The sequence below is a fragment of the Lithobates pipiens genome, unplaced genomic scaffold (assembly GCF_037356315.1).
Source record: "Lithobates pipiens isolate NorthernLeopardFrog02 unplaced genomic scaffold, aLitPip1_a1.2 Scaffold_23, whole genome shotgun sequence".
Taxonomy (NCBI): Eukaryota; Metazoa; Chordata; class Amphibia; order Anura; family Ranidae; genus Lithobates; species Lithobates pipiens.
In genome coordinates, this window is record NW_027507785.1 from 139,338,578 (window position 1) to 139,357,635 (window position 19,058).

Here is a 19,058-nt window from a genome sequence, read left to right on the forward strand (position 1 = left end):
CGTCCTATCTCCCCCAATTTCTATTGTTATACTATATCAGATGCTACATACATTGGAGAAGGGGGGGGTGACCTGCAGACTTAAAATAAACAAATTGGAAATGGGTTTTATTGATATCCATATCTCCATTAAGGAGAACTAAATACCACACATGAGACGAATATAATTAATGCATTCAAAAATGCCTTATAACATCTGACCCATTTACATGGATCATGCCAGCATGCAGGGAAATACACCTGCATTAACCCACATGTATATATCACTAATTAAGTCACTGGTGTGTGTAAAACCTATCCGAATACATAAACTATTTTGTCTGAATCAATATTAAAAGTAGGTCAGAAAAGAAAGACAAACTATGTATTTATATTTATTGAAGTGTTTAAATTGTAAATGATTTTAATTTTAAAACTACTGGTAAGCGATCGCTACTGCACAAAGATGTGCCCAAGGTATATAAATTAAATGGTCACTATCACTCTTAAAAGTGGAATACATCCCACTCAAAATTTAAACCTGATGGATTTCTTGTATTTACAGAGAATATCCAGTAAACTTTGTGTTTGCAAAGTATCTGGAACTTGTCACCCCTTCTTTTGGGAGTGACAATTCTCTTAATTCCCTGAATGGAGAGACTTTTGATGTCCTTGTCATGTATGTGGTTCCAATGTTTGGCCACATTAGATCTATTTTTCTCTATATCGTACAGTTGATCATGTAATCTGTCTTTTAAGCGACGTGTAGTTTGTCCCACATATTGTATTTGACAGATATCGTAAGTGATCACATATATAAAAAATTGAGTATTACAGTTGATGAAAGAGGGGATTTCAAAAGTGTCACCGCTGACACACTACTGAATGCATTTGCCTTTTTTAATGTGGCGACAATAATTGCATCCCCTCTTCCCACATTTAAACTTCCCTCTGCAGTGTAACCGGTTAGATCCCAACCATTCAGTGGAAAACAGGCTGGGTGACAAAGAGCCACCCAGCGTAGGTGCTCTGCGGGATACAACCCTGATACCTCTGGAGAAAACTCTGTTGTAATTTTAATTATTATATAAGATCGGAAGATACTTGGTGATAATGTTTTTGATTTCCGTGAATTCTAAGCTGTTCGGTGTAGAGAAGACTGGAGCTCTATTAGGAGATTGATAGAGGACCCATGATGTTTGCGTTTATTGGATTTTCCACTATTCTTATTAAGTAATGAATTTCTGGGGACGGCACTTGCTGCAGTACAGCCTCTATTGATAACTTTCTCTGTATAGCCCCTGTCTTTAAACTGCTGGAGCATATCCTTGGCTTCCACATGAAAGCTCTCAGGCGTACTACACAGACGTTTCAACCTGAGAAATTGTCCATATGTTACACCCCTAATAGTGTGACCTGGATGGGCAGAATCCGGCCTCAGTAGTGCATTACCCGCAGTGGGTTTCCTTTATAGTCCAGTGTGAATCATCCCATCTGCTCCTGTTAATTTCACATCTAGGAAGTCTATGCTGCTCGCACATACCTTTCCAGTAAATTGTAAATTCAAATTATTATCATTGAAATATGAAAGCCATGTTTCAAGATCTGCACTATCATCTGATGTGACAGAGGACATCGATGTAGCGACAAAAAAAAGACTGTCTAAATGACGGGTTATCATGTTCAAAGATGTGGGACCTCTCCCACCAACCCATGTACAAGTTGGCCAGGGAGGGTGAAAATTTCGCCCTTATAGAGGACCCGCATCTCTGGAGATAATAGCTCCTGTCAAACATAAAAAAAGTTGTGGGTTAACAAATATCCCAAGGATTAAAGAATGAACTCCTGAAGCAATAACAAATGTTTACCAGACGACTTCAAAAACCATGCTACAGCCTGTAAACCTAAATGGTGTGGTATACTGGAATATAGACTGGTGACATCATGTCAGGAAAGGGTCCGTCCACTGGTAAGATCCATCATTTGGCGTGCAGTACGGAGGTCCACCAGCAGGTGTCTCCTGGCAGTTTGTAACTGTCAGGAGAGACTTTCCCTGCTGGTGTTATGTCACCATTGGGCCGCAGTACTAGCGTCCACCAGCGGATGGATCCTGGCAGTAGGGAGCAGGCAACACTTCCTGCACTCAGGTGTTACTTGAGGACAATTAATGCAGTCTTATAAATACCCGGCAAGCCCACACATGCTTGCCTTGGTATCTTTCTTCCTGGATCCTGACCTTGAGCCTGTATCTGACCCCATCCTGGGCCTGTCGCTCCTGTTTGCCTTGGATCCCTGCTCTACAGCCCATCCATCCGTCTGTCCTCGCCCTGTCCTGTTGGTTTCCCATCCTTACCCATCTGCTGACCCCCCCTGTGTATGACCTCGGCCTGGCTTTTGTTATGATTCTGGTATTCCCCAATATTTGTATATATCATTGTTGTTTGTGGTTTTGGGTTGGTTGTGCACTATTATATTCACTTACTTTTCACCTATGTAAATAAACACCATTATTTTTCACTTACATGTGTTTCTGGTTTCCTCTGTGCAGTCCACACAGTTCTGGTCTTATCTGATATGTGACACATCACAGCTGATCCGTCTATAGTTTTCATGCCTCTGAAAATCCTGTAACTTAAGCAGCTGCTTAGTGTCTCTGAGATATCCTGGGAGACTAAAAACAAGAGGGGACTTGCGGTTCCGGCGCCGCATGAGCTAGCTGCGTCATCGCATAACTCCCGCTGCAGAGCCCCACAAACTGGCATCGAAAGCCTGCTTTAGCGGCCCCCACGCCTCTTACTCGGCTCCGGGTGTCTCCTGACGGTCCTCCCGCTGCTATGGATAGTTTTGTGGAAAAAATGGGAGTTAGCTTGTACGAGGCCGCGGCGGCACCTCCGGACAAGCTGCAAATCGAGCCTCCAGCTTTAGCCTGCTCCGCTCCAGCTCCTCAGGCCTCTCCGGCGGAGATTCCAGATGCGGCCATGGAGGTGAGCGGGGTCGCCTCCCTTACATCCCTAGCATCCACTGCTCCATCCCCGCTCCATGGGCATACTCTCCTAACTCCCACAGCCCCGACTGGGGACGTTCAGTCACCCTCCTAAGGGGAAGATGGGCATAATAGCCGCATTGCTCACGCGGTGGCGGCCCTGTTATCTCCCATGATTGCAGCATCGGTGGAGAAAGCCATTCATTCCGGGATGAAACAAATTAAGGCTCAACTTACGGAGCATACGACCAGACTAAATGAATTAGAGTACCGCGTCTCTGCGGTGGAAGACGAATTATATCAGTCCCAAGCTGCAGAACAATCACAGGAACAAACCAATATATTATCCAAAAACTGTATGATTTGGAGAACAGATCCAGATGCTCCAACCTGCGGTTCGTAGGTGTTTCTGAGACGCTCCCCACAGCCAATCTGAACGACTTCTGCGCTAAACGCATTCCAGAAGCCATGGGTCTCGCGGTGGAACGGGCCCACCATATGGGATCATTTAATGTGGACCGCAAGTCTCCCTGCCCTATCATTGCCAAATATCTGAACTATGCGGACAAAGCCCTCATTCTTCAAAAATTCCGGCAATCACCTTCCCTACAAATTTATGGCGTCAAAATTTTGATCTTCGCGGACTATTCCATTGAAGTATCCAAAAAACGCAAAGGCTTCCAACCGATTTGCTCTGAACTTTTTAATCTACAAATTAAATTCTCTCTGGCATTACCTGCTGTACTTCGACTTAAATCCCCAAAAGGGGAACAACTCTCATTTCAGGACCCCTCAGAAGCGGAAGCATTCCTGCGGTCTCTTCGGTGGGACTCTTCTCCAGCCACACCCTCCAAATCTACCTCCACCATCCGCTCTCTGGATCAGAGGAGCCCTAGGAAGGACTCCCCTAAACGCTTTCGGGCCTCGGCTCCGGATCATCGCCACCGCAACACTCTATGCTGAAGTTTCTCCTGCCACCTTGTTTCCTGACTTCCAAGTTTTCTCAGGTCGTATGGCAAGTTTTATGTAGTGGCTGCTCACTCCCGTACTTTTTTATTTTTTTTCTCTTCTTTCATCTTCTACATTTCTCCCGGCCTATAACCTTCCAGTACTGGGAGCTACTCCTTGCCAAATACAAATGACCTGGGTCCTCAGGCGCAGTACGCATCCTGTTTATGCTCAATTCCGTTAAATGAATGTACGGTCCTGTTTCAGATTTTCATATATCTTTTATGCTCTATGCTGATGTTGATTTTTTTTTATTTTATGTCCTGCCTTAACCTTGCCTCTAGTTTGACGTCTTCTTATATGACTCCACTGTGTATTGACTCCCCGCACTCAAATCGGCCGTCGCGCCATATCACATATCTAACGTGGTCCTCGGGGCTGCACTTAATAAAATTTCCGCCTTTTGGGGCCCTGCTCGGGGAGCCCCCCTACACAGTGAACTCATGCGGAAAAAAGAAGTGCATGTGATTGTTTATTTGGTTATTCATTCTTCCGTTACCACGCATCCCCCCCGACCCTTCTTCCTCTAGCACCTTCCTCCCCCCACCCCTCTGATATTTTGGGTTCATCTCCCCTTCTAACAAGAGTCCCTGGACCTATGCCGCCCTTACTACCATGCCCTTATATGCTACATATCTTATTGTCCACATCCTCCCACATTCTTAGAGTAGTCTCCTGGAACGTCAAGGGTCTTCGCTCTCCCCACAAGAGAGTGAAGATCCTTCGACACCTTAAACGACTTCAAATGAAACATGATTTCATTTGATGTTAGCTGTAAGCAAAAATCACATACGGGAAAGATAAAAACACTTAATTTCAAGAGAGCAAATTTTCCAAGGATGAGGGCTGCTCTCCAGGACTTAGACTGGGAGAGAATTTTGACACCAATGGGCACAGAACAGAAATGGAAATTCTTCAAAAAGACTGTGATCTCACGGCAAAGTATATTCCCATGGGCAATAAGTTTAAAAGGTTAAAAATAAAACCTATGTGGCTCACGGCCAAAGTTAAAAAAAGCTATAAACTATATAAAAAAAAAAAATACCCTTTAAAAAATATAAAAATAAAGGAACGCTAGTGTCATTTAAATGTTACAAGGAATATAACAGAATATGTAAAAAGGAAATCAAGGATGCAAAAATTCAAAATGAAAGACCGATTGCAAAAGATAGGACAAAGCCCCAAAAAATCTTCAAATATATTAATAGTAAAAAGGTTAAGTCTGAGCATGTAGGCCCTTTGAAAATAATCTGGAGTGGGTGACTGGGGACGAAGAGAAGGCTAACTTATTAAATACTTTCTTCAGCTCTGTGTATACAAAGGAGCATGGGGGAGCTAATGTCCATAATGGGGGTGGTACTGATGCAGCCCCAAATCTACAATGGCTCAAAAGTGATATGGTCCAGAAATATTTGGACAGATTAAAAGGTGGATAAAGCACCTGGACCTGATGGCATCCACCCACGGATCCTAAAAGAATTGAGCTCTGTAATTTCAAATCCATTGTATCTAATTTTTAGGGACTCATTAATGACAGGAATAGTACCACTGGATTGGCGCAGGGCCAATGTGGTGCCTATATTTAAAAAGGGAACAAAGTCTTTACCAAGTAACTATAGACCTGTTAGTTTAACTTCTATAGTTGGGAAGATACTAGAGGGATTAATAAAAGACCACATAGACGAGTTCTTGCAGGAAAAAATTTTGAGCAACAGACAGCATGGATTCATGAAATACAGAAGTTGTTAGACAAACCTGATTTCTTTTTAAGAGGTGGTAAGTAAAACCTTGGACAGAGGGGTGGCGGTGGACGTGATATATTTGGATTTTGCAAAAGCGTTTGATATAGTTCCGCACACACGGCTCATGTGTAAGGTAATGTCTACAGGTTTGGAAATATCAGTTTGTAAATGGATAGAAAACTGGCTAAAAGACAGAATTCAGAGAGTAGTGGTTAATGATTCTTACTCTGAATGGTCTAAGGTTATCAGTGGTGTACCCCCAAGGTTCAGTGTTGGGACCTTTTACTTTTTAATATCTTTATAAATGATATTGGGTCTGAGATCGAAAGTAACATTTCCGTGTTTGCAGATGACACAAAGCTATGCAGTGGATGTCTCCAATTTACAAGCCGACCTCAATGCTCTGTCTAATTGGGCGACTATGTGGCAGATGAGGTTTAATGTTGATAAATGTAAAGTTATGCACTTGGGGGCTAAGAATATGCATGCATCATACATGCTAGGGGGAGTACAGCTGGGGGAATCCATAGTGGAGAAGGATCTGGGGGTTTTGGTAGATCATAAGCTCAATAATAGCATGCAATTCCAATCTGCGGTTTCCAAAGCGAGCAAAGTCCTTTCCTGTATTAAGAGAGGTATGTACTCCAGAGAGAGAGATCATTTTGCCCCTGTTCAAATCATTAGTAAGACCTCATCTGGAATATGCAGTTCAGTTTTGGGCACCAGTTCTCAAAAAGGATATCGGTGAACTGGAGAAAGTGCAGAGAAGGGCAACCAAACTGATAAGAGACATGGAGGAACTCCGCTATGAGGAAAGATTAGAGGAACTGAATTTATTCACTCTTGATAAGAGGAGATTAAGGGGGGATATGATCAACATGTACAAATATATAAGGGGTCCATATAGGGAACTTTGTAAAGTGAATAACTCGACACCGTCAACAAAGAAGATAAGGGGGCACTCTTTACGTCTAGAGGAAAAGAGATTTTATCTCCAAATACGGAAAGGTTTCTTCACAGTAAGAGCTGTGAAAATGTGGAATAGACTCCCTGCAGAGGTGGTTATGGCCAGCTCAGTGGATTGCTTTAAGAAAGGCCTGGATTATTTCCTAAGTGTACATAATATAACGGGGTACTAACATTTATAGGTAAAGTTGATCCGGGGAAAATCCGATTGCCTCTCGGGGGATCAGGAAGGAATTTTTTTCCCCTGCTTTAGCAAATTGGATCATGCTCTGGTGGGGTTTTTTTTTGCCTTCCTCTGGATGAACTGTGGGTATAGAATTGGGTATATGGGCTGGTATATATCTTTTTTTTTTTTTTTTGTGGTTGAACTGAATGGACTTTGTCTTTTTTCAACCTAACTATGTAACTATGACTTAAAGCAGACATTGCCCTGCTACAGGAGTCTCATCTCCAAGCCCCTGACTTCCAACGCATGCAAAAGATGTGGGTGGGAACTGTACTCGGAGCTGAATCGGTGGGACGAAAAGCTGGTGTTCTCCTTTTGATTCATAAGAATTTTCCCTGTACTGTTTTCTCTACGCTTTCAGATAGCAAGGGACGCTTCTTCACAGCAAAAGTGAAGATAGGTACCAAGGAAATCTGGATCTCTAACATCTATGCCGCTAATAATCCCACTAAACAATTTTACAGCGAGCTCTCGACCTGGTTGCTTAATTTCGCTCACTTGCCCCACCTAGTTGGGGATTTTAATGACGTTATGCATCCCTCGGTGGACAGGTCCTCCCCTAAACGTCCCTCATCGGGCATTAGCGCATCCCATCCTACCCTATTTGCCTCCACCATGGACTCTCTGCACATGACGGACCTATGGCGTCTATCTCACCCTGTGGACAGAGACGTCACTTTCTACTCAAACCTCCATAGATCCCTGACCAGACTTGACTACTTCTTTGGTTCCGATGGCATTATGCACATGGTTTCGGACTCCGAGATCCACGACATGGCCATCTCCGACCACGCTCCAATAGGGATCTCCCTAGACAGGCTAGACCTCCCTCCGCACCCCAACCTCTGGCGCTTCCCCTCTTTCCTTGATAATAATTCAGACTTTATAAAGTACATGGAACAGGCCTTGGCAGATTACTCCTCCACAAATGCCCTGCATGCGGCAGACCCTAGCCTCTTTTGGGATGCTGGGAAGGCTTACCTCAGGGGACGTATTATCTGTTACGCTACCTCATTTAAACGCAATGCACTCCGACACTACAAATCTGCTAGTGCCAGACTGCATGCTGCCCAACGGCAGCTTTCATCCTCAGATTCTACTCTACATCGTGATGAGTGGGTGGCAACCAAGTCAGCATTCGATACCTGGGCTGATACCCTTGAAATTACTAAAAAGGCTCACTTGGACGCCACCCTCCATAAATTTGATAACAAAGCTGGGAAACTCCTTTCCAGATTGTGCAAGACGGTCCACCGTCCAACCCACATCACTTCCCTATGCGACCACACGGGACTCCCCCATTCTACCCCCCAAGCCATAAATGAGATCATGCTGCGATATTACACGAACCTCTACGCCCCAGACCCCATTGTGCAGGACAAGGCACGCTCCTTCCTGGAAAAACTGACACTCTGCACTATTTCGGCGGACCAATTCGATTCCCTCAATGCACCCATCACTCTCCCTGAAATAGAAACTACCATTCGCAACTTACACCCCTCTAAGGCTCCCGGCCCCGGCGGTTTCACCAGCGAATTTTATAAAAATCTTATCCACATTACGGCTCACACTTCACTCAGTGTACTCCAATATCTGGGCGGGGGGGCCTTATCTTCCATCTGGGAACCAGGCAGTTATTAAACTTCTTTCTAAAAAAGGCAAGGATCCACTACAGCCAGGGTCTCTCTGTTCAACCTAGACGTGAAAATCCTATCCAAGATAGTAGCGTCGAGACTCGCCACCATTCTCCCACATCTAATCCACCCGGCCCAATCGGGATTTGTCAAAGGCCGCACGGCCACCTTGAATATCCATAAAGTTCTCTTGGCCCTCGAAACGGCTAGACAAAACCCCAATGGTACATATGCCATCATTACTTTGGACGTGGAGAAAGCCTTCGATAACGTTAGCTTCGACTAGCTCTCCATGGCTCTCTCCAAAATGGGATTCTAAGGCCCCTTTAGCCATCTCATCAATTTGATGTATACATCCCCACAGCTAAATTGGTCACGGCAGGCCTCCTTTCACACAATTTTCGCCTACACAAAGGGACCAGACTGAGCTGCCCATTATCGCCCCTCCTCTTTAACATCGCCCTAGAACCACTTTCTAGGTACCTGTGCCATAAAGCCCCTCTACGTGGTATAAACATAGGCAATAAGGAACTTCGCACATCACTTTTCACAGACGATGTCCTTATCTTTTCATCCAACCCCTCTGCCGACATGCACACCATTAAACTTATTTTTGATGAGTTTAGGCTATGCTCTGGGCTCCGCATAAATTACTCGAAAAGCGAGATCTTACCTATTGGCACCCATTCCACCCCCTCTTGGACTAGCAACTCCATATTTACTGTAGCTCCCTCCTATATTACCTACCTGGGAATCAAAATTGGAAAATTGCCATCTTCATTGTACCATTTGAATTACCCTCCCCTTTTGGCCAAAATATCTCAGGAATTGACAAACTGGATGGATCTCCCCCTCTCGCTCCTGGGAAGGTGCCACCTTGTAAAGATGGTCAGCTTTGCCAGATTATTATACCCTATGCAAACTCTTCCACTATTGCTAAAGCACAAAGATATTACTTCATTAAACTCCTCTATTTCCAAATTTTTATGGCACGGCAAACGACCCCGTATTGCATACAAAGAAACTGCACCTTCCCAGGGGCAACGGGGGTATTAGTCTACCTAATATCCGCTTATATAACTTAGCTTGTTTACTCAGAACCAGTTTAGATTGGATCACTCACTCATCTAGGTATTCTAACTATGAACTGGAATCTGCCATGGCTCATCCCTATTCCTTGACTGCCCTTTTACACAGTCGATGGAAGTCTGTCCCCCCCCCCCTATCAATACAACCTTGTTTTCAGAGACACGGCAATGGCGTGGAGGGAATCTAGGAAACTGGCCAAGCTTCCTCCCTATATTTCTCTACATTTACCGATACAGGGTAATCCCTGCTTCTTCCCAGGACTTCAATGTAAACCCTTCTCGGACTGGTATGCAGGGGGCCTTTTGCTGTTCTCATCCCTATGTGACCCGGATACTGGTAAACCATTACCCTTTCAAACACTGGTGGACTCCTTTCCGATTCCCTCATCACACATCTTCCACTACCAGCAATGCATCAGCTTTCTTACACAAACCTGCAAAGAGGACTCTCTAAGATTTCAACCTAGCTTCTTGGACCAGTTGATACAGGATGACTGTTTCAAAATCTCCGATGTGTATAAACCCCTCCTGCAACGATCATCACCTCCCGGATCTTCAACTTCCATTGCAAACTGGACTTCAGCCTTCCCGGGTGCCGACCTTGTCCACAAAAATTCTGCTGGGGTTTCGTAAGGTGCTGCGCCTAACCCCTAATGAAACTTGGAGGGAAACTCAGCTGAAGATTGCCCACAGGGCCTATATCCCTTTCCTTTCTCCCAAGTCTAATCGAGATGGTGCGTCTTGCCCCCATTGCCAACAACCAAAGCCGCCCCTCTCACACGCCTATGGTCTTGCCCAACTATTTCTACCTTCTGGGACCAGGTCTTGGCTTTTATTTTTGATGTCACGCTACTGAAATTACCCAAGGAATCTTCGGTTATTGGGACCCCCTATTGCTGCCGTGGTCTGCACCTCCAGGAATTACCCCTCCCAAAGGGACCTACTCACATCGCGCCTCTATGGACTGGATTCTGCTGTGCCTTCTTTTGGCCCGACGTCTTGTACTCCAACACTGGCTATCTCCACTAGGCCCTCCTGTCAAACAACTCCACGAGGAACTTCTCTCTCTTTTGTACAAAGAAAGGCTTCTGACAGACTTCTCCCACGTCAAACGAAAATCAGCATTTTTCTCTAGGTGGCAACTATTCATCGCATCGACTCTATTTTCTTTTACATACAACAGGTCGTACACCTTCTGATATTACTATCCGACCTCCTCCATAGGCTCGGTCCTCTCGAAGCTCTTCTCCAGTACTCTCTCTATGGACATTACCAACGAACCCTTCGCAGCGTAATGTTTCTATACCTCGCCAATCCCCTTCCTCCCCCCCTTCCTCCTCTCCCTCCCTCCCCCCCTTTTTTCTTTCTTTCCCTCCCCTTATTTTCTTTATTTCGTTTCAAGAACTTACTTAATAATTCCTGGCTAGGCCTTAGATCTCTTTTGAGCCTGTTTATAGCGCCTGCTACTGTTAGGGTTCAAGACGGACACTTATCCATCCAGTCTGGTCCATGTTGTACCTTTATTATCCCGGTCTTTGCTGTTATTGAACGTCTTTTTCTATCTCACGGTATCTCAAGAAAATGCATTGGATCTGTATTTTTCTTTTTATATGTGCCTTTGTATTGTTCTATCTCCCAATAAAAATTATTTGAAATGCAAAAAACAAGAGGTTGCAATTGACTATCCACCCATTCACCCAAGCGTTCATTCAGGGAGCCGATGCCAGCAACTATAGGTCCGCGCATAAGGGGACTAAAGCCCTTGTGAACCTTGGGCAGATGGTGAAACACCGGCATGACAGGACATTCAGGAATAAACAACTCCTTGCTAGTAAGAGGCTTTTTTACCCAAATAAACATTTTGATCTTTTTGGGACAATATTGGACATCAGTAAGTTTTCCCGCAGTTTAACTCTCAGAAAACATTACTTTGAGCTTTCCATAGACAATAGTGAGGTCCTTTCGAACAGTCCTGAGGCAGGTGAGTCTCTTCCCCCTTCACCTAAGATGTTCACAGATGTATGTGCACTACAAGATTTAATTGCGGGAGGAATGTCCTGTCATGGCGGTGTTTCACCATCTGCAGACCGATAGTTGCCGGCATTGGCTCCCTGAATGAACGCTTGGGTGAATGGGTGGATAGTCAATTGCAACCTCTTGTTCTTAGTCTCTCTGGATATCTCAGAGACACCAAGCAGCTGCTTAATAAGTTACAGGATTTTCAGTGACATGACAACTATAGATGGATCAGCTGTGATGTCTATTTTCCAGTATACCACACCATTTAGGTTTACATGCTGTAGCATGGTTTTTGAAGAAGTCTGGTAAACATTTGTTATTGCTTCAGGAGTTCATTCTTCAGTCCTTGGAATATTTGTTAACCCACAACTTTTTTATGTTTGGGAGCTATTATCTCCAGAGATGGGGAGCCTCTATGGGGCCAAATTTTTTTTGCCCTCCCTGGCCAACTTGTACATGGGTTGGTGGGAGAGGTCCCGCATCTTTGGACATGATAGCCCCCGTCGTTTAGACAGTCTTTTTGTGTCACTACATCGATGACCTCTTTGTCACCTCAGATGACAGTGCAGATCTTGACACATGGCTTTCATATTTCAATAATTTAAAATTTACTGGAAAGCTATGTGCGAGTAGCATTGACTTCCTAGATGTGAAATTAACAGGAGCAGATGGGGTGATTCACACTGGACTATACAGGAACCCCATTGCGGGTAATGCACTACTGAGGGCGGATTCTGCCCATCCAGGTCAAATACAACATGTGGGACGAACTACACGTTGCTTAAAAGACAGATTACATGATCACCTGTCCTATATAGAGAAAAAATAGATCTACTAATGTGGCCAAACATTGGCACCACATGCATGACAAGGACATCACAAGTCTCTCCATTGAGGGCATTGAGAGAATTGTCACTCCCAAAAGAGGGGGTGACAAGTTTCAGATACTTTTCAAACGCAAAGTTTACTGGATATTCTCTGTAAATACAAGAATTCCATCAGGTATACATTTTGAGTGGGATGTATCCCACTTTTATGAGTGCTAGTGACCATTTATTTAATTTGTATATCTTGGGCACATTTTTGTGCCATAGCGATCACTTACCAGTAGTTTTAAAATTATTTACACTTTAAACACTTCAATACACAAGATGCCCCTTCCGGGGGAGGAGTCTGATAATGGTGCGTGACTGTACCTAGCGTGCTGGAGCGCTCCAAGTCCCCCACCGCAAGGATAATGCCGCTGTTTGCGGTCCTCCTCTGATCCCCACCCTCCCGACCTAACCCTCGGCGGAGCCCCACCGCTGGTGAGGTGGGTCCTCTCTCCTACCTTCCCCCTTCGCTTTCCTCCCCCCTGGGTCGGAACACGCTGTATTGCACTGAGCGGCGCGGCTGGTGGAGACCCGGACCTCCTGTGTGTTTGCGGAGATTCCTGTGTAGGAGCGGAGGGATGCCGGGGATGTCGGCTTATCGGTAGTACTGGCTGTGTAGAGCAAGGTAAATCTTCTGGGAACGCTTACGAGAGCTCCGGACGCTATCTACTGGACAAAGTAAGGTACTGCTTCCAGAGGATACTGAAAGGTATTGTGGAAAGAAAAAAAAAAAAAGGATCCCAAGAAGGTCAGTAAAAAAAAAAAAAAAAAAAAAAAATAGAATTAGAACCTACATGAGAATGCTGAATGTCGGGCAGAATTAAATTATGCAGATAAACCAGACTGCAAGCAACCACGGGGTAAGTGGTCATATAATATAAAGCATTAAAATATTCTGCACTATATTTTCTGTTAAATAACGGGACGGACTGGAAAATCCGCAAAGATAAAAAGTTAATATATAACTAGGAAAACACAGTTTCTTTTTTGCGGTGTAATTGTGTTGGCAAGTAAGCAACTAATTACACAATACAACAGTGACCCACCTTAATAAAACAAAATAAAAGGGGAAAGATCTTTATATCACGCGATTGCTCTAGACTACTAGTAAAAAACAGAGTGAAAAAACGAGTATGTTGAGTATGGAATAAGGGGGTACTAGCGTCATCTTGACGGTAGCACGAAAACACTGCGACAGAAAGAAATCTTAAAACCACATCTCAGTAGCCGTGGGTGGGCACATATAACAAGAGCAATAAAGGTGCTCAAATATCGCGGTGCCAGATGAAGGGAAAAACAGTAAAAGCAGGGGCTGTCTCGAAATCACCACGCCGGAGCTTGGTTACCAGTCCCGGTGCAATGAATAAGTACGTTACACAGACAGTAGCTACAGATAAGCAGCACGTTGAAAAATCTCAATACACTAAAACCCAACAGGCAGAAAGCAGTGATAAAAAGGAGAGAGAAAAGAGTAAAAAAGAGAAAAGGAAACATCAAACGCAAAACATCTCCGCACATGACTTAGAAACATTACTTGATATACCATCAGAAGAAGGAATAGACCCAATAACTGAACTAGACCGAGATGTAGATCCCTTAATAATTCAACAGACACAACAAGACAACCGCCAAGTATTGCCCACTAAAAATGAGATAATATCTATGTTTGCAGCTCTGGAAAATACTATAAAATCCGAAATGGAAAGATTACGTAAGAATCTTGGACACATACTAGAAAGAGTAGAAGAAGTAGAAAAAAAAGTGGAAAAAGATACGAATATAATAAAAAACCTGGAAGTAGAAATACAAAGTCTAAAAAAAGCACAACAAGATCAAGCATATAAGATCGAAAACCAAGAAAATAGAGACAGAAGAAAAAACCTAAGAATCCGTGGAGTGTCAGACGCACAACAACGAGAGGATCTGAATGATATAATTAAGAAGATTTGTAACCCCTTAATGAACAAAGAGATAACTAACGTAATAAATGTAGAAAGAGTGCACAGAGTAAGGAAACCCAAAGGTCTCCCACAAGAAATGCCACGGGACATCATAGTGCGATTCCAAAACGAAGAGGAAAAATATCAAATATGGAGGAATATAAGAGCAAAAGCACCATTAAGATATGAAGGGAACGACATTCATATTCCAAGATTTTGCACAGGAAACCTTGAGGAGAAGAGCCCTAAAACCGTTATTGACAGTTTTGGTTGAGAATGAAGTGCAATATAACTGGGGTTTCCCTGCAAGTTTAATAGGGAAAAAAATGGCCGCACAGCAAGATTAAGATTTACTGAAGAAACCGCAGAATTTTGTAGAAAATTGGGGGTCCCGGGGGGGGTGGAGGGGGGGGGACGGGAAAAAACCCCGCCCCTCTCTGCCGGGAGGTGGGGGGGGGAGGAGGGAGAGGTAGATAGAGATGTAAATTAGTGAGAAGGTGGAGTTCTAGTTTTTTGGATCGCCTTTCCCTGCTTGCCTTCACCTTGCCCCTCCCCCCCTTGGTTTTGCTGGGGGGGAGGGGGTGGAGTTGGGGTGGGTGCGGTGGGGGTCGGGGTGCCCCTGGTACGCGGGATAATCACCTTGCCAATGAAAGGCGAGTTGGGTGACGACACCGTTAAACAGAATTCCACCCTAGGGCCAAGGGACAAATGGAACGAGGGAGTTCCAGATAAAAGGTCCCGGACCAGTGGGTCAATTTTACATCTGAAGAGGGGTCGGGGAGGGGGGAAGGACGGGAGGGTAAAAGGGAAGGGGGTGGCGGGAAGTGGGAAGGGTGGGAGGGATAAATCTGTTGACACGATACCACTACTTCTAATTTAAAAAATTAGAAAAAGTCTAGGCCGGTATAATATCGGAAATTAAAATAGCAACATATAATGTGAGAGGAATGAATTCTCCATAAAAAAGGTATAACATACTGAGAGAGGTGGAGGGAAATTCTGTAGATATAGTTTTTTTACAAGAAACGCATTTAACATTAGATTTAAGTATTAGGTTAAATACACAGATGTTTCCAATATGGTATTATGCGGATTCCCCATGTAAGGGCTCTAGGGGAGTAGTAATTGGGATCTCTAAAAAAGTCAATTGGAAAATGGAAGAAATAAAAGTGGACCCACAGGGGAGGTTTTTATTTGTAAAAGGATACATAGAAAGAAAAAGATATACATTGGTAAATATCTATTGCCCTAATAAAGGTCCAAAGAAATATTTAAATAAAATCCTGAACATATTAGAAACATATAAACAAGGCCACATAATTTTGGGTGGGGATCTAAATTTTGCCATTGACCCGTTTATAGATAGCACTTCACAGGGTTTGGTAAAGGAAAATAAACAACATAGAATCTTAAAAAAGAGGATGCTTCAGCAACAATTAATAGATACCTGGCGAATATTCAATTTAGGAAAAAAAGATTACACATATTATTTCACAGTACACGATACGTATGTTAGACTGGACTACATACTAGTAGACCATGAATTGTTAGAAAATATACTAGAGGTTACAATAGGATCCATAACCCTTTTGGATCACGCGCCTGTAATAATAAAATTAAAAGATCCAGGAAGAGAATACAGAACAGGGTTATGGAGACTAAATGAGTCCCTATTGGAAAATGTGGAAACAGAAGATATTATTAAAAATGAAATTGAACAATATTTTTTAGTCAATGACTTAGAGGAGATCCCAAGGGCCACACTCTGGGAGGCTCACAAAGCCCTAATTAGGGGGAAATTAATATCCATAATATCCTGGAAAAAAAAAGAAAGTGAAAAGAAGCAAAATCATTTAAAAAAAGAACTTTACTTATTAGAACAAAAACACAAGTGTCAACTCGATAAAAACATATATAAAGAAATAATATACAAACGTACTCAACTAAATAATAGATTGGAACAAAAAGTAAGAAAAACTTATAAAAATGTAACTAAAGAAAGATTCATGTGGGGAAATAAGCCGGGGAAACATTTGGCCAGATTAGTAAGGGATAAAAAAGCTATTAATTATATAGAAAAGATCAAAAATGCGAAAGGTGAAATAAAATAGAGAACATCAGAAATAGCAAACGCGTTTAAAACATATTATAGCGCCCTATACTCAATTAGGAACATGGAGACTGAAAGTCAGAAGGAGACTAGAAAAATTAAAATACAAGAATACTTGAGGGAGATAGACCTACCAAAGATAACCCCCGAGATGTCTAAAAGTTTAGAGGACCCGATTACTCCAGAGGAAATCGAGAACGCAATAAAGGACATGCCAAACGGGAAAAGCCCAGGACCAGATGGTTTCACCATCAGGTATTATAAAAAATTTAAACAGCAGTTGGTCCCACAGCTATGTAAACTCTGGAATAAACTGGCAGAGGACGAGCTCCTGAGGAAAGAATCACTCCTAGCAAATATTACACTTATCCCAAAACCCGGTAAAGATGGTTCGATCTGTTCTAACTACCGTCCAATTGCATTGTTGAACACAGACATTAAATTATATGCAAAAGTGTTAGCAACGAGGATAAAAAATCTACTCCCAGAACTGATTAACGGAGATCAAGTAGGATTTGTACCAGGGAGGGAGGGTCGAGATAAGTCTGCGAACGCTGTTGTTAATGGGGAAGGATAAGGAAACCAATCCTCCAATGATTTTGGTTTCGATCGATGCCGAAAAAGCTTTTGACCGAGTGGATTGGAGCTTTATAATGGAAACATTACAGACATTGGGCCTCGGCCCAAGAATGCTGAAATGGGTAAATAACCTATATACGTATCCATCAGCTAGAGTGGGGGTAAACGGGAGTATGTCGTCCGCCTTTGATATGCGAAATGGTACAAGACAGGGATGTCCCCTCTCGCCTTTGCTATATGTGCTAGCTTTGGAGCCCCTATTAGCAAAAATTCGTAATAATCCAGTCATAGAAGGAATAAGAATGGGGGGGGGAAGAACATAAAGTGGCGGCATATGCGGACGACATACTCCTATATATGATCAACCCCCAAACGTCATTATCAGGCTTGATAAAGGAGATCAGAGATTATGGGGCCCTTTCTAATTTTAAAATAAACCCAATTAAAACAGTTATCCTGAATATTGGATTAGATTCGCAGGAAGAAGAAAAGATACGGCACAAATTGCCTTTTACATGGGAAAAAAAGAAATAACATATCTAGGGATCAAAATAACAAAGACAATTCAGGGGTTATATCAGGCTAATTATATCCCCCTAATAAATGAAGTTAAAGCGTTACTAACGAAGATGAATAAAGGAATAATATCTTGGATGGGAAGAATCAACGTGTTGAAGATGGTGGTATTACCAAAAATTACATATAAAATGCAAATGCTTCCGATAAATATTCCAATTGTTTTTTTTAATATAATAAGAACTTTATTCTTAAAATTCATATGGCAAAATAAAAAACCCAGGATAAAATTTAATTTATTAACTAGGAAAAAAAATAGGGGAGGATTGGCACTACCAGATATACACAGATATTACTTAGCAATTATTTTAACGAGATTGGTTGAATGGACAAACCAAAACACTAAAAAGAAATGGGTAAAAATGGAGGAGATATTGAATGGGTCACAATTACAAAAAAACATTTGGATTACACCAAAATTTAGAGTAATTAGCAGTAGGACGCACGAAATCACTTTAACGGCACTGAAAAAATGGGACACAATACAGCGTAAAAATAAATGGCAATATAATTCACCATTAATCCCTCTAGAGGGAACGAGTTTTTTTACACCAGGTCACGATACACCACTAGGGAAACGAATGAGGGATTTACAATTAAAAGACATTATAAGGGAGGGGAAATTAATGCCAAAACAAGATTTAATGACGAAGCACAATTGGCAAATGTTAAAGGATTGGGAATACCTGCAGATTCAACACTTTGTTAACTCCATCCCAAAACCAATAAGAAATGAAAAAAGGTTAACACCAATTGAAAAATTATGTATAAGGAAAACAGCAGTTAAACATTGTGTCTCACAGCTATACGATTGTCTTTCGGAAATAGAAGGCCAAGGAAATATCCCATTTATAGCTAAATGGGAGAAAGACTTGGGCTATAAAGTCGATGAGACCCAGATGATTAACTCGGTATATGACTCTGTATTTGATATAAGATCAATGGAAGTAAATTATAAATGTTTAACGAGATGGCACTTAACACCAGATAAATTATATAGAATGGATCCCTCCAACTCCAAGTTATGTTGGAGAGAATGTAGTATACCAGGAACGATATTCCATTTCTGGTGGGAATGCCCAGTAATAAATCAATATTGGTATAAAATAATAGAATACATAGAGAAAATAACAGGGCAAAAAATACCTTTAACCCCAGGGGAGTGTTTGTTTTTAGGTGAGGATGAAAAAACGAGTAAGCATTTTAAAAGAAGAATACAAAACTCATTAGTACCCATTTTACTTAATGCTGCAAAAGCCATAATACCAAAAAATTGGTTACAGGTGAAAAAACCCTTGATTAGAGATTGGATTCAAAGAATAGAATATATCAACAAT